This window comes from Haliotis rubra, unplaced genomic scaffold (genome assembly GCF_003918875.1).
Source record: "Haliotis rubra isolate DU_JTF1 unplaced genomic scaffold, ASM391887v1 Scf349, whole genome shotgun sequence".
NCBI classification, from domain to species: Eukaryota; Metazoa; Mollusca; class Gastropoda; order Lepetellida; family Haliotidae; genus Haliotis; species Haliotis rubra.
Window position 1 is genome coordinate 905497 of NW_025767023.1, and position 15572 is coordinate 921068.

The window sequence follows — 15572 nt, forward strand, 5'->3', positions numbered from 1 at the left end:
AACCATTCACCAACTCCACAACAAACATTCAACAGCATCATAACAACCATTCACCAACTCCACAACAAACATTCAACAGCTACATAACAAACATTCACCAACTCCACAACAACCATTCAACAGCATCATAACAACCATTCACCAACTCCACAACAAACATTCAACAGATTCACAACAACCATTCAACAGCATCATAACAACCATTCACCAACTCCACAACAAACATTCAACAGATTCACAACAACCATTCCACAGCATCATAACAACCATTCACCAACTCCACAACAAACATTCAACAGATTCACAACAACCATTCAACAGCATCATAACAACCATTCACCACCTCCACAACAACCATTCAACAGATTCACAACAACCATTCAACAGCATCATAACAACCATTCACCAACCCCACAACAAGCCATTCAACAGATTCATAACAGCATACTATTCAAACATCCATATAATTATAACAGAATTGACATGAGTCATTACAATAACTGAAAATGTTCTGGTAGAATCTGCTCCCATATTCACAAGCTGGAAGCCTGACTATCCACACACCTCTCACTGGCTGGACACACAAGAGTGACAGCTATCGTGCTAATTCAATTTAGCAACAAGTAGCTGCTCCCCTGGAGAACAGACACCATATTCCTGGTTAATCTCATATAAAGAGACTTTCATCTCACTTCCACACAGGGCACTAAATGTACAGTCTAGACCTGGCTCAGACACAGGCACATGCTGACTAGCAGACAGAGTATTGATCACCTGTTTACTCAAGTTATCCCCAATGATACACTGGAAACCGAAAATATGGTGCCACCCTAAGGTGGTTGAAATCATGCATGACATGCTTCAATACTGCTCCTGAAGAACTACTAGTAACAGCAAAACCCTGAAGAAAATACATATATGTACTACAAGCCAAGAGGGAAAGAGACCTTGTGATTCCATTTCTTCTACAATGGACTAATACAAGAATGTAATATACATGTGAAGCCACTACCAAGAATTCCAGCATGTGGTAGGTCAGCCCCAGGAAGGCCAAAATGGCCGCCCAGCATGAAAGCTCTGCCCTGGGAGAAGCAGGAGGCACTGACTGCAACCCTATACCCATGATACAGACAGTGGTGAACAATTATACCTTAGACAGAAAGAAAGCGTTAAGGAAGAAAGAGAAAAATGAAGATGACCCTGACAATAAATCCTCTCTGTGTGATTTAGCATGGAAAAACAATGGCAGATGCTGCAATGTTGTGTTGAAGTCAGGTGTATTTGAAACATACAGAAAAGCAATATTCTATCAATACTGGATACAGAGTGAAAGTGATGATTCAGTTAAAACAAAATGGACGGAACAACGAGATTCCACTGGTGCCATATGTGAAGAGAAAATAGAAATATCTTTCTCTCCAAGCCAGAAAGACAAATTCAAAAAGTTAGGTACTCTTCATGTATATAGAACATCTAACAGATTGCAATTCCAAGGACAAGGAGCCAAAATATGGTATGCACAAGAAGTCCCCAAACTTGCTTCCTTGGTAGCCAGAATTCAAAAAGGTGAACTTGAAGATATACCTGTCCTTATGGAAGCTGAAGATGAAAGAGTTAAAACATAACGACTACAATGTAATAAGTGACACAGACAGTGACAATGATCTCAGTGACACTGCCACCCACAAGGGAAAGAAGACTACCCCATCCAGAAAACAGTACCTAACTAAGAGCCCCAACAGTGAAAACATTGGTAGTACTTACAACTTCCTACAAACTGTTCGATCCCTCAAAGACTCCTTCTCAGTTTATGAATCAAAGCTGGACCAACATATGCTGTCAACTGAACAGGACCATAAAGACCATTCAGTTCAATGTGCCAATAATCACAAAGCTTCAAACAACCAATTTTCAGTGTTCCAAGAAGAGATCATTCAACGATTAGAAAAAATGGAGAACGATATCTTAAATCTACACAATGAAAAAATGACAACTGCAAAGAAGCATAAACATTTATCAGACTCTTTGGGAAAACTCAGCTATCGGATGACAACGCTTGAAGAAAAACTAGAGGGACTCACTATATCTAGCCCAAGAAACAACGCTGAAACTACAGAAACTGACCCATGTATTGACTTGAATGCTGCTATCTCCACCTTGTCAACTCGGATTACAAATGTTGAACACTCCATGGATACTCTGATGACAGAAATAGTTGGTGGGGGGAGCCACCCCTCCCCTAAGGACCAAAACCATGACCCTCAGAAGACATACACAGAGAAATGGCAAACTGTGACCCCAAAAAGCAAGAAATCTAATCCGACTTCAGATTACCAACCGCCAGAGGAACCCAAGGTCGCACAAACTGACCAAAAGAGGAATGCTTCACCAGATGAACCCAAGGTCATGCAAACTGACCAAAGAGGAATGCTTCCTCAAAGATCGAAGACAGAGATCAACACCAAAATCGTCAAAGAATCAGATAAATATTGATCTGAAAAAGGATGAACACAGCATTCCAAGACTCCAGCCTAATTTCAAAACTCTATACATTGGTGATTCTACTCTCGCGATTCCTACCAAGATACTTGTCTGACTTCCAAACAAAAGTACTATGTTTCCCTGGAGCAACTACAAACAAACTCAATGATATCTTGACCCATTCAATCTCACAACCCAACATTGAGACAGTTGTTCTACATGTGGGTGTAAATGATTGTCGGAGTGCTCCAAAATATACACTTGAAGAATGCCAGTATAGGGATTTGGTGAAGACATGCCACTAAATTCCCCAAAGCCACTGTTCACCTATCACTAATCATACCCAGTGCTACAAGAGGTATGCTATTCAACAGTATATGCAAGGGAACCGCATCATTGAAGACATTGCGCACAGAGGAACAACAATCAAAACTATTGACCATTCGGACCTTTTCATCACATCCTCTGGTTCCCGAGAAAAGCAATGTATCACGACAAGGTTCATCCCAGCAAATATAAATGTGACATATTAGCGCAATCTTTTAGGAAACAATTGGCAGGACAATCACAGAAACACAAGCCAAATGAAGACTTCCACCACTGCCTCAATCCCGTCAACTTAATTACCTTGTCTCCCAAAAAGCACCAGCTAGACAACATCCAGAGATCACTGATTATAATCATAAGTGCCCTGGCATGACCCCTTCTCCTGCCACTGTCAACCATCACTCACCCCAGCAGACCAGAAGACCTAATAGCAGGACATCTTTCACAACAGGTGGCCCTCAAGCTTATCCCCCCAATGGTCAACACCCTCAATGCATCAGACTGAATACACCTCCTAGCCCAACAAATGATGATCCACAACTATATCCCCAAGCAATGGCACATCCCCAGTCACTAGGATGGAATGTACCTACTGGACATCAAAGTAACAACTACAGTACGATGCAGTATTTGTGTTTGGTTTACATTTGTTTTTCTTCTTTCAAATTTGTGCTTTGTTTGTGCTCCATAATACATGATTATGGTTATATCAGCCAGTATCAATATTTCATATTGGAATGTACAAGGGGTTAGTGACTCCAAATACCACGCCATAGAGAAATGTCTCAGACAATATGACTTGATCGGCCTGTGCGAAACATGGGAACAGGACACTCCCTTTAACTTGTCTGGATACAATTCACTGAGTGTGTCAAGACAAAAACAAATTGGATGTAGCAGAGGAGGAATAGCATTCCTCTACAAACAAGAACTGAAACAATTCATAAAGCCAATATCAAGCAGTGTGTTTTCACTTTGGATTAAACTTGACAAAGCTATCACAAAATCTGAGCATTGATATATATCTATGTGTGGTATACATTCCTCCGGAAGGATCATCTCTCTGGTCCAAAATAGATACTAATCCATTTGACACCCTTACTGAGGAAATAGTGAAATATTCCACATTGGGAGACACTGTCATAGGAGGAGACTTCAATGCTCGTACTGGCATGACTGATGACTTCATACCTGATGACTGTTCCAAGTATATAGCATTTCCTAGTGAAATTGTGTCTAACTGTGTCACACCAAGAAAAGTTTAGACCAGTGCACAAACTGCTTTGGAGAATCACTTATTGGATTAACCACAAACTGCAAGTTAACCATTTTAAATGGAAGGACAACAGGAGATGTTCTAGGCCAATTTACATGCCACACATATAATGGTCAGAGTGTTGTTGATTATGTTTTAGTCTCTGAACTGCTATATCCCAAAATATCATATTTCAATGTTAAACCACTATGTTGGCTATCTGACCATTGTCAGCTATCGCTAAAACTTGATTGCATGGACAGTTATGAATATCTTGATAATAAAATTATAAAAAAATAATCACAAATTCCAAAAAACACCCAGGAAGCATAGCAAGTGGTATGATTTAAGTTATGCCAACCTTCAAGAGACTCTACATAATCCCACTATTCAAAATTCCTAGACTGTTTCATGCTTATCGCACCACCCACATCTGAGACACAGTGTGAAGAATATGTAAATACATTCTCACATCTCATGACCTCTATTAATGAATCTTGTACTAAACAATGCAGATCTAAAGTCCACCATAGAAAAATGCATGGTTTGATAGCGAATGTAAGCAAGCAAAACATTCAATGGAAACACGATATACAGACTTTAACAAGAAACCTGAAGTCCAATCAAAATTAAATGCACTTCATGCCAAAAAGTATATAAAAACTCATCCAAGAAACAGCATTTTTTAGAAAAATAACTTTGATAAACTCTCAAAACTCTCCGACTCTAATCCCAAATCTTTTGGCAAGAATTAAATAACATAAAAATAACAATATGCAGACAGGACAAGTGGAACCAAACCCGTCAGATCTACTAAATCATTTCACCACGCTTTATAATTTAGAATCGGCCCCAAATACCATAGGTCACAAAAAATGTACTAAGCATAACAACAATCCCTTAAATGCAGAAATCAGTGCAAATGAGGTCAAGACTTGCATAAATGAACTTAAATGCAACAAATGCACAGGCCTTGACAATATTAGTAATGAATTCCTGAAATCAATCAGTCCTGTAATAATAGATCACTTCTGCAAACTGTTCAATGACGTGTTTAAATCAGGTCACTTTCCAAGCATATGGGCAACATCAGTCATAACACCACTTCATAAAAAAGGAGACAAAACTGATCCAAATAACTACAGAGGTATTGCCATTAGCAACAGCCTGGGTAAGTTGTACTGCAAAATCCTAAATAACAGACTCATCAAGCATCTAGAAGAAAACAACCTCTTAGATCCATGCCAATCTGGTTTTCAAAGGGCTTTAGAACTTCAGACAATATCTTTGTTCTAAAAACTCTAATTGATAAATATAAGCGTAAAGCGCCAAGAATATCTATGCTTGCTTTATCGATTTAAAAAAGCCTTTGACACAGTTGACAGGAATCTGTTGCTCAATAAACTAAATATGCATGGTATTGATGGTAACCTGTTACAATCCATATACTCCCTGTACTCAAATGTGAAATACCAGCTAAAAACATCACAAGGGTTGTCTATGCCATTTGTTTCAAACACTGGTGTTCGACAAGGATGTACATTATCACCAACACTCTTTAATATATTTATAAGCGATATGCAAAATATCTACAACCAGAAATACTAGGAGTAAAACTGAATAATATTCAAATATGTCATTTATTATTTGCTGATGATCTCGTGTTATTATCAGATTCACCTTAAATTGCAAGCGCTATTGAACAATGTATCACGATATTGCACCATAAATAATCTGCAAATTAACCATGAAAAATCCAAAGTAGTTATCTTTGGAAAGAACAATAAATGCAACAATAACTGTAAATGGTCAGCACAAGGCAAAGCGATAGCTACAGCTGACAGGTACACATATCTTGGAATACAACTACATGAAAATGGAAAGTTCAAAGTTGTATTCAAGCACTCCTGAAAAGAAAGCCACAGGTGCTTATCATAGACTAAAAACATCAGTCTTTCATGATGATATTCCAGTAAAACTAGCAATAAAACTATTTAAAACCCTCATAGAACCAATAATGTTGTACAATTGTGAAGTCTGGGGTGTAGATTTTACAATGTTAAAAATATTGACACACTGCTCCCAGAAAAACTACAGCTTCAGTTTTGTAAATCATTGCTAGGAGTAGGCAAGAAAACACATAACTGGGCCTGTGGGTGCAGAACTAGGTGTGTACCCATTACTAGTACCAATCATCAAAAGATAATTGATTACAAGTTCCATATAGATAATACAACAAATATCATCCTTAAAGATGCCATGGAAGCAAATATCAGTCTCTGTGATCACAATATAGGCTGGGTTCATAAACTTAATAAAATAAAGCAAACTTTTGAAATAGCGAACACGAATAAATGTAATCTATCTACCATGAATATACTCCAGTCAAAATGTGAAGACATGTTCAAGCATTCACTAAGTGATTCCCCTACTTCAAATAACAAATTAAGAACATACAGATTGGTCAAGTCATCTATAAAACTTCGAAAATTACCTATTTCATTGTAAAAACAAAGCTCATCGATCACATTTTTCAAAACTACGTTTAAGTAATCATAAACTCAAAATTGAAACTGGAAGATATACAAAACCTGCAACCCCTTTAGAACAACGTCTCTGTGAAATGTGCAGTGTCTTAGGCGATGAGCAACACCATATAATATCATGTACCAAGTATAGCGAAGAAAGGGAATCACTTATACACACAATGCTATATTATGACCAAGAATTTACTACACTCTCAAAAAAAGAACAATTCTTAATAATTTTCACGAACAGAAGTCCTGAATTAATTTCCAAAATATGTCACCATCTTTACAACTTTAAATGAATGTTATATCTTACCATAGTCTCCTTATATATTATTTCCATGTCATTATACCACATGATTTCTAAAAAAATTGTTATAATGTACATCATTTATGTGTGAAATGTATCTATATTTCTTGTACCTACTGTGTAAATATTTGTAGCTTATAGAATATTGCCACTGTTTCTTCATGGAATGCTATGCAATAAATATCTTATCTTTAACAGAAGCTTGTCAGTCTATGAATTTAAACATACAAATCATGTGGACCTTCATAAACTTAATGTTGACAGTGAAGTGATTTTTTGTATGATGCGACCGGGGATCGAAGCCACGACCTTCCGCTCTCCGGTCGGACGTTCTAACCACTACACCATGGAGGCAGTATGACACACCTACTGAACACCCCCAAGGCCTCAGTCAAGTCACACAGCCATCTTATTGCTGTGACTATCACGTGTCTATGCATAAGCATGGAAGTTATGACAGATCTAGTGCAAAGATTTAATGAGGCCAAGGTCCTCCTTGACTTCATTCACTGTAAGGATACCCGCCTTTCTCATTAACTCCATAAACATCAAGGTGACCCCTCATCAAAAAACCACCAAAACCACCTGTACAAAACCAATCTCTCCCAAGAGGCAACGGTTTAAGACATTTCTCCCCAATCACCCCCAAATTAAAACCACAGATAAAGTCATCAAAGACTCGGTATCAGTGCAGATGTCAGGGCAGCCATGTTGCCCATCATCACCCAACTGCAACTGTCGACATCTGCTGGAGGAGGATTCTCCTGCCCAGGGTTCCTCTACTCAGATGTGCAGCTGTCTTATCATTGCAACCCTCACTCCTCATGAAGATCTAACCCTCAAAAGTGAGGTTTTGACATCTGGCTCAACCTGCCCACATCCAATATACACAGTACAGGCTATACCACGGATCAGTTCAAGCTAACTGCAAATTGAACCGCAACTTTAAATAAACCCTCAAATCCGAGGTCTCGACATTTGGCTCATCCTGCCCTAATCTAATCTACACTGTACAGGCGATCTACGACTGTGTTCAGTTTACAATAATGAAACATAAACCTGAAATGTTCAAGTGGGTTCACTTGTATGATAATTGAAACACAAACCTGACAATGCTAGTTGGCATGTGTGGGTTCACTTTGGATCACAGCCCTCAACACCACAGTGTAATGGAAACCCAGTGTGACACACACACACACACACACACACACACACACACACACAGAGAGCCCTGTAGTGAGTGAGTGAGTGAGTTTAGTTTTACGCCGCACTCAGCAATATTCCAGCTATATGGCAGCAGTCTGTAAATAATCGAGTCTGGACCAGACAATCCAGTGATCAACAGCATGAGCATCGACCTGAGCAATTGGGAACCAAGCCAGCGAGTCTGACCACCCAATCCTGTTATTCGCCTCTTACGACAAGCATGGGTTACTAAAGGTTCATTCTAACCCGGACCTTCACGGGTCACTAAGCCCTGTAACACTCCATCAACCTTGTTCAACCTGACAACATCACCTCCTTGTACTCCTATAACAATCAGTGTGTCTTCAGCCAAAATACTCCTACTGAAACAAACACCGCCATATAGCTGGACTATTGCTAAGTGCGGTTCAAAACTAAACTCACTCACCATACTGAAAAAAAACACATGGCAAGACACCTTCTTTCATGATAATTCTAGTGGTCCTTGTCACTGGTCTGATGTTGAAAACTAAATATTTAGGGGTATAGTGATTCAAATCATATCGGAAAAATCCTCAAAGGACCAAGGACCCTCATTTGAAACACAGAGTCAACACTTTTCAGACAAAAATACCTCAGTCATGGAACAAAAAGTTTATGTCCATCAAAAACGAATACTTAAGGTGATGAATAGTTGGTATCTGAAGAAGTGTGCCCTTCGCCATGCAATTTACTGACTTTTGTACATTTAGTTAATAACTACAAACTTCACCAACCATAGGTTCCACCAAGGGCAATTTCTTTTCATCATTCAATACTTTTAAGTTCCATATAACATTACTGGAAGAAGAATATTTGCCTAAAACCAAATCCTGAAATGAAGTTCTTTCAATTCCACAAACTGGTCATTTTTACCAAACCTTTCAGTACCGAGTTTAATTCAGTTCTCAATACCAGACAATAAACTGGCTATAATATTCATCTACATTTTCAGTCAGTCCCAATGCGGTAGTTCCAACGGCATCCACATTTCCACAAACTGAATGCCATATTTCATGTCAGCCTCTAGAGATGACACACACTGTCTACATCAACATCACAAAGGCGACCTTGACACATTTTAACCCCCAAGTTCAACTGATCAGTCAGATCCCTGTGTTTATCATAGAGCATCACTCACACAAGGTTTAGTCCATCTTAATGTAGATAGCTTAGCACTAATCCATAAAACACAGAAGAGACCGGGTCAATGGTACTGGTTTGCAAAGTGAAATACCAATATCAAAACACAGTCTCTACAAGGGACAGTAATGTTGCCTAAGGGACCAGCTCAAAAGTCCAATGTTGGATAAAAAACCCTAAGTTTTGAGACAAACCCTGTTCTCCCCAAAAACATAAATTTGAAAATGTTGAATTCTTTGTCATACTAAAAAACAAAATGCTATGAAAAATGACAAAGATATTTTCGTATGATTCCATAATTTTAAATGTAAAAAGTTCACAGTTTGGATAACAATCTCGTGGCAAAAAAAAAGGATCTGAGAAATATAGCTGGAGTTTCTACTCTAGGTTATTATACAAATAATTTCAATGACTAAAGTTCTTTATGTTGAAGTTTATCGGCCGATGAAGACATTGCTTTAAGTCAGCAGATTCCATGATCATTGATGACATCAAACTTTTGAACTGGTCCCTCGGCTGGGTGTGCTGGTATCATTAGGACCAGAAACTGGCAAACACATACACAGGAAAGTGTGCTTTAGTGTAGATATAGCAGATAATCTGCTTAGTGTCATCGGGGTCAGTCGATACTAAAACAGACTGTACACAAGAGACTCACTTTAAACTTTCTTAGGGCTGGACGTCTACAGGTGATAGATAGCATTGATAGCATTGATAGCTACTTTATGGCTGACATTTAGTGAAGTGGGTGTTGAAAGTCAACCAGACTGGAAATATTGCTGGCAAAGAATGACAAATGGATACAAAAATACTTCAAGGAGATTAACTGTTTCACTCCAATAAACCCATTACACAAGTGACTTACAGTGGAGAAAATATCCCATAGCACTGTATAAGATTCATCTAGTGTTTTTTGTAAACTAGACACCTAGACTTACGCTTAGTCTCTGAATATATACAATTTTGACAGAAACAAATAATTCCTTTTAAACTGAAAAGGAGCCCCAGTGAGATCGGAGATCCTGAACCTGAGGAAATCTAGACTAGTTCATTTAGGTCTTTAGCACCGGAGAAAGGGCTGGGTCCAAGGGAAAATAATGCGGTTCAGGGACTGTGAGACAGACTTGGTTCACACCTAACAACGCCAATTTCAGTTGCATACACAGAATGTTTTCATTTCCATCCATTGCATTTAAAAGCAGCCACAGAAAGAGCCAGGAGTCATCAATAATTGACAGTGTTTACATACATCCCAAACCATGATCCACTTACAGGCCACACATTGTCCTGGGCCTCATAACAAGGAAACATAGATGAAAGGGACGAGATGCAGTAATTTGTGATGTATTCTAACAGCGCAGAAAGACAGACACAGAGGTCGTGAAATATTAATATGTTTGTCACGAACCTATGCTTCTATCAGATTTATAAGTTGAGATAGTGTTGCGTGCAAGGAAAAAACATTCAGGGAGGGGTACAAACAGAACCGTTTCTTGAACAGTCAGTGCTACAACATAAATAATATTTTCTTTTCATGTTTCTGTTTCCTAAATTATTGCTGCAGTGGGTTTGTTTGTTTGTTGTTTAATGCTGTACTCAACAGTATTCAGGCTGATGGCGGCAGGTAAATAACTGAGTCAGGTCCAGACAATACAGTGATCGATATCATGAGCATCGATCATCAAATCAGCAAGCCTGACCACCTGATCCAGTTGGTTGGTGCACCAGAAATTCGTACAAAATCAGTCTCTACATAGTACATTCCGAAAGATTTTTCAAGTACTGTTAAAACTAAATATCACTTACAACAATTCAGAAATTGTTACAAAGAGTATGTATAGATCTCTTTCAGCTTATCAGGGCGGTGGGGTAGCCTAGTGGTTAAAGCGTTGGCTCGTCACGCCGAAGACCCGGGTTCGAATCCCCACATGGGTACAATGTGTGAAGCCCATTTCTGGTGCCCCCTGCTGTGATGTTGCTGGAATATTGCTAAAACTCAGTCAGTCAGTCTTTCAGCTTATCAATGCCTAGGAAGTGTTCAGTGTAAACACATTATATTCCAGAATATCCACATAGTTGTTCATCCACGATGTCCATACAATGATTTGTGTGTGTGAAACAAAGACAAATTTTTCATCATTCCGGAGAAACCATTAACCCCCCACCCCAGTCTGTATCTGTTCCTAAAGATTGCACATGGCCACAATGATGAGAGTCAGTCGGTATCTGGTCAAACAATACCACTGCAGGCAACGTGGGCGAGGAGATAGCATATACACCAAAACTGTTACAAGAATCAGGTTAATGGAGCACAGAGGGTTTCCCTGCTCACTAATCTTCCTTCTACATCTCCTATCAGATCGTACACATTATCCTTTTATTCATCCTCAAATGAAATCTCATGCATCATCATCAAATTTGGGGTATAATTCAGAACACCTGGTTAATGGATGAGTCACTTCCTTTCTGGTCCTTCTGTGACATCACACAAAGGCCAAATATTTCATCATTTTGGGCTGACATTAATACTAACTTCTCTTTAGGTAAATATTTGTCCCACAAACCACCCTCCATGGATTCATCCTTTTTAACATCTTTCTGACTTTTACAACTAGTTCTGCTCGGCAGTTTGGTTGACTGCCCTACTGTTTTATAATACTGCTTTGTATTCCAGTGACTGCTTAATGTATGAAGAAAGTGATGCAGACATTTACAGCTTTGGTAAGCACAGGTTTGGTGCCGACAAACCCTGGAAGACAATCAACTTTTATCCGAAGTTGAATGAAATTCTCAGATTTAAACGTTCAAATGGCAAGGTAAAATTATGAGGATTCACAATCTTAATTTCACTTTATTTGATTTACATTTTTGTTTAAATTGAAATTCATCGGTACGTTTTCACTTCAAACAGACTATAGCTCACTGTGTTCCCCACAGACACCTCACATCTAAACACAGCATCTGAGTGGGGCAAGACTAACATAGTATTTAAAATGTTTAATAACACAAAACATTTCTCCTCAGACCAAATCTATTTTTAATGTTGATTTCGTAACAGAGCTAGCTGGATTTGAAGTTCCTGGTTTGGTATCATGGAGTCATGGTGCAGTTATGAAGCCAGCAAACAGGACCTAGATGTACCGTGTGGCACATCATATCTACTTCCCCGATGGAAGGGCTCGGAGTACAGAGCATCTCAAAACTAAACAATTCTTACGGACTCCTCTGCCTCTAATACACCATCACTTCCCAAATGATCATGATCTCAATCGTTGGACTCCCTCGTTTAGACCTTATAATGGAGCAAGCATACACTCCGAAACGTTGTGTTATTCACAATAAAGAAGTTGACATCCATAAATCTTGCTTTTCTTATGCCTGGTCTTGACTCAATTATTTAGAGACTGCTGTCATATAGTAGTGTATGAAATAAGGCCCCTCCCACCCACCGAGACGTCTAGATTTCTGACGGACGGTGTAAATTTACAGCTAGCCAGCCCGATGGTCTGGTAATTTTTTATAGATGTTCCATACATCTGAGTAAATTCACCATATCTGGTCTGGTTAAGTCCATTTTGGGCTGGTAACATTTGGAAGTTACCAGCCCTGATTTCTGGCTGGAATTTTGGCTTATTTCATACACTGCATATAGCCGGCATATTGCTTAGTACAGCATTAACAAACTCTGACAACAGAGCACTGAAACTACATGATGTGAGGGAAGATATATTGTCACCCTGTCATCTAACGCTCCTGACATGACCCACCCATCCCATACAACCAAAGCTTCTTGACTTTCTGACTTCATCACTGTTTGACCACTTCAAGCAACATTCCATCCAGGTTAACAAGGGCATCTGAAACCTACAGAAACTACTTACACTTCAAACAGAACCACTCCTATTGTCTCTCTTCCCTTTGATGTGTGACAGTAAACATCATCTTGTGTTCTGAAGAGTACTCATATACTGCTGAGGAAATGCATTACGCTTGGACAAGTCCTTGAACATGTAAACCCTGGTGTCATTTCTTCTCCATAATTTGATAAATTTCAGAAAATCCACAGGAGCAGATATCAAGTTTCATCATTTCTTCCCCAGAATCTAATGCTTTTAACACCATTTGTCTTTCATGTACACACAATGTTGGGATAAGTCCATAGGAGCATATATCAAGTTTTGTCACCTCAGGTGATTTGTCACCTATAATTTGTCATATTAAATGTCATGTCTTTCACCCACAGATATATATACAAAACTTCAAGTAAAGTGCTTCCAGTTAGACAAATGCACATAGCATCACTTCTGTCATTCCTACTGTGTAGTGTTAAATTTATGTAAATGCTGCCTGTAAAGTGAACCTGTTCTATGAAATCTGTACAAATACAGCAACATGAGCAGCAACAGCAACATGAGCAGCAACAGCAACATGAGCAGCAACAGCAACATGAGCAGCAACAGCAATATGAGCAGTAACAGCAACATGAGCAGCAACAGCAACATGAGCAGCAACAACACACATAGCAACAGCAACATGAGCAGTACAACATGAGCAACAGCGACATGTGCAGCAACAGCAACATGAGCAGCAACAGCGACATGTGCAGCAACAGCAACATGAGCAGTAACAGCAACATGAGCAGCAACAGTTGTCATGTTTAACCACAGAGATGTCAGCAGGGAAACATCAACTCTACCCTCCAGCTTGGTGTAGGTGTAGAACTTACAAGGACACAAGCTCCTGATGGAAGTGTTCCAACTGCCAACACCAGACATTGTCAAGTCAAGTCCTCCATGGAGGTGGCTGCTGCACCAAGCTGCCTGCTATCTCTCCGCCTCACATCACACTAAACTGACTGACCTCTAGAGGGCATCATGACAGGTGCTCTGGATTTCAGTCTTTGCCTCCTCTAAACACTTTATCAGTGTTTAAAATCTAAGTATATGTGCCATAATCCTCATTTAAAAAATAACTATTTAGGCAGTCTCCATAGATTCATGCAACATGTCATCAAACCCTTGAACAGTGCTTAGTGTTTACACAATGCTAGACTTAATGAGTAGCATATTCTTCGAGCCAATGGAGCATATTTTGTCTCACTTACATATTCCTCTAGATGATTACAATGTTGACTTTGTTTTAGGTTGAAAAAAATCCTCAATCTGTTGATTAGTTCCACTCATGAATAAGCCTCATGAGCGAAACTAATCGACCAATTTCAGATTTTCTGCTACACATAAACTTGTAACCCATATTTGAGAAAAAGACACCACAACTGAAAAGAACCAACGGAGCATGAGACCCAAAAATTCAACTAAATTCCTTTACGGAAACAACGTAACATTTTTCGTTAAAACAGAACAGAACAGAATTGTGGGTCATATCTTCCAACGTTGTCATCCACTCAGGTTAATGATATCAGCAGCTAATGCACAAAGCAATTCTCTGGACAAAAAGTGCTAATGGCCAATCAGGTGAAAGGCGCTGTTTCGATGGACTAGGTGTCTGACAGTTATCCATCTGCATCAAGTATCGGCCAGTCTGCCACACACTGTCATTCAGCAGGCTGGAGTGGGGAGCTGCTTGTGCACACTTGCCAGTGTGTCTGGCTACAAAGTCAACACTGAGGTATGCAGGCCATCCACAGGAAAACAAGACTTTTTGTTTTCCTAATTGTCAGAATAAACAGGCATCATACCGCCCTTCATATCATCAAGGAAGAAATTTGGTAATGTGTTGTAAGAATGCTAGCTAGGCTAACAAGGACGTATGTCAACAGGCGAGATGCGTCTGTCAGACAGATGGAGGCGATATGGGGACAGCATTATGTTGTCTTCCAGGATGCAGTATGTGCAGAATCTCCTTGGGCTGCTCTGACATAGCAGTGTCAGGCTCTGTATGCCTTAGGGTGTTTCAGTCAGGCATGGCTTGCATTCTGGGCTGTGCTATGCTGAAATGTACCCAACATGTCATGGGGCATGACAAGTTGTTATGCTAGTGTAACAATGTGTTTGTATCAGTGCATCACTATGCCATGATGCAGTGAACTGGTGATGATAGGGTCACATGTCCTCCACAGTGTGTCCTGGATCACTGGTGATGATAGGGTCACATGTCCTATTCAGCATGATCTGCATCACTGTGCCATGATGCAGTGAACTGGTGATGAAAGAGGTCACATGTCCTATTCAGCCAGTGATCTGCATGTCCTGGATCACTGGTGATGACAGGGGACACATGTCCTATTCAGCGTGATCTGCATCACTGTGCCATGATGCAGTGAGCTGGTGATGATAGAAGTCAC

General features: G+C 39.5%; 1 protein-coding gene and 1 long non-coding RNA gene across 2 annotated transcripts in view; both read right to left on the minus strand.

Annotated features, from left to right (window-relative positions):
• LOC124284940 overlaps positions 1-15572 on the minus strand; it is a 193255-nt gene that overhangs the window by 86028 nt on the left and 91655 nt on the right. The window lies entirely within an intron of this gene.
• LOC124284955 lies at positions 2250-12134 on the minus strand. The gene is made up of 3 exons (XR_006900680.1): positions 12027-12134; positions 2690-2696; positions 2250-2260 (listed from the first exon to the last, which is right to left on the minus strand). It is a non-coding gene; the product is annotated as an uncharacterized LOC124284955 (long non-coding RNA).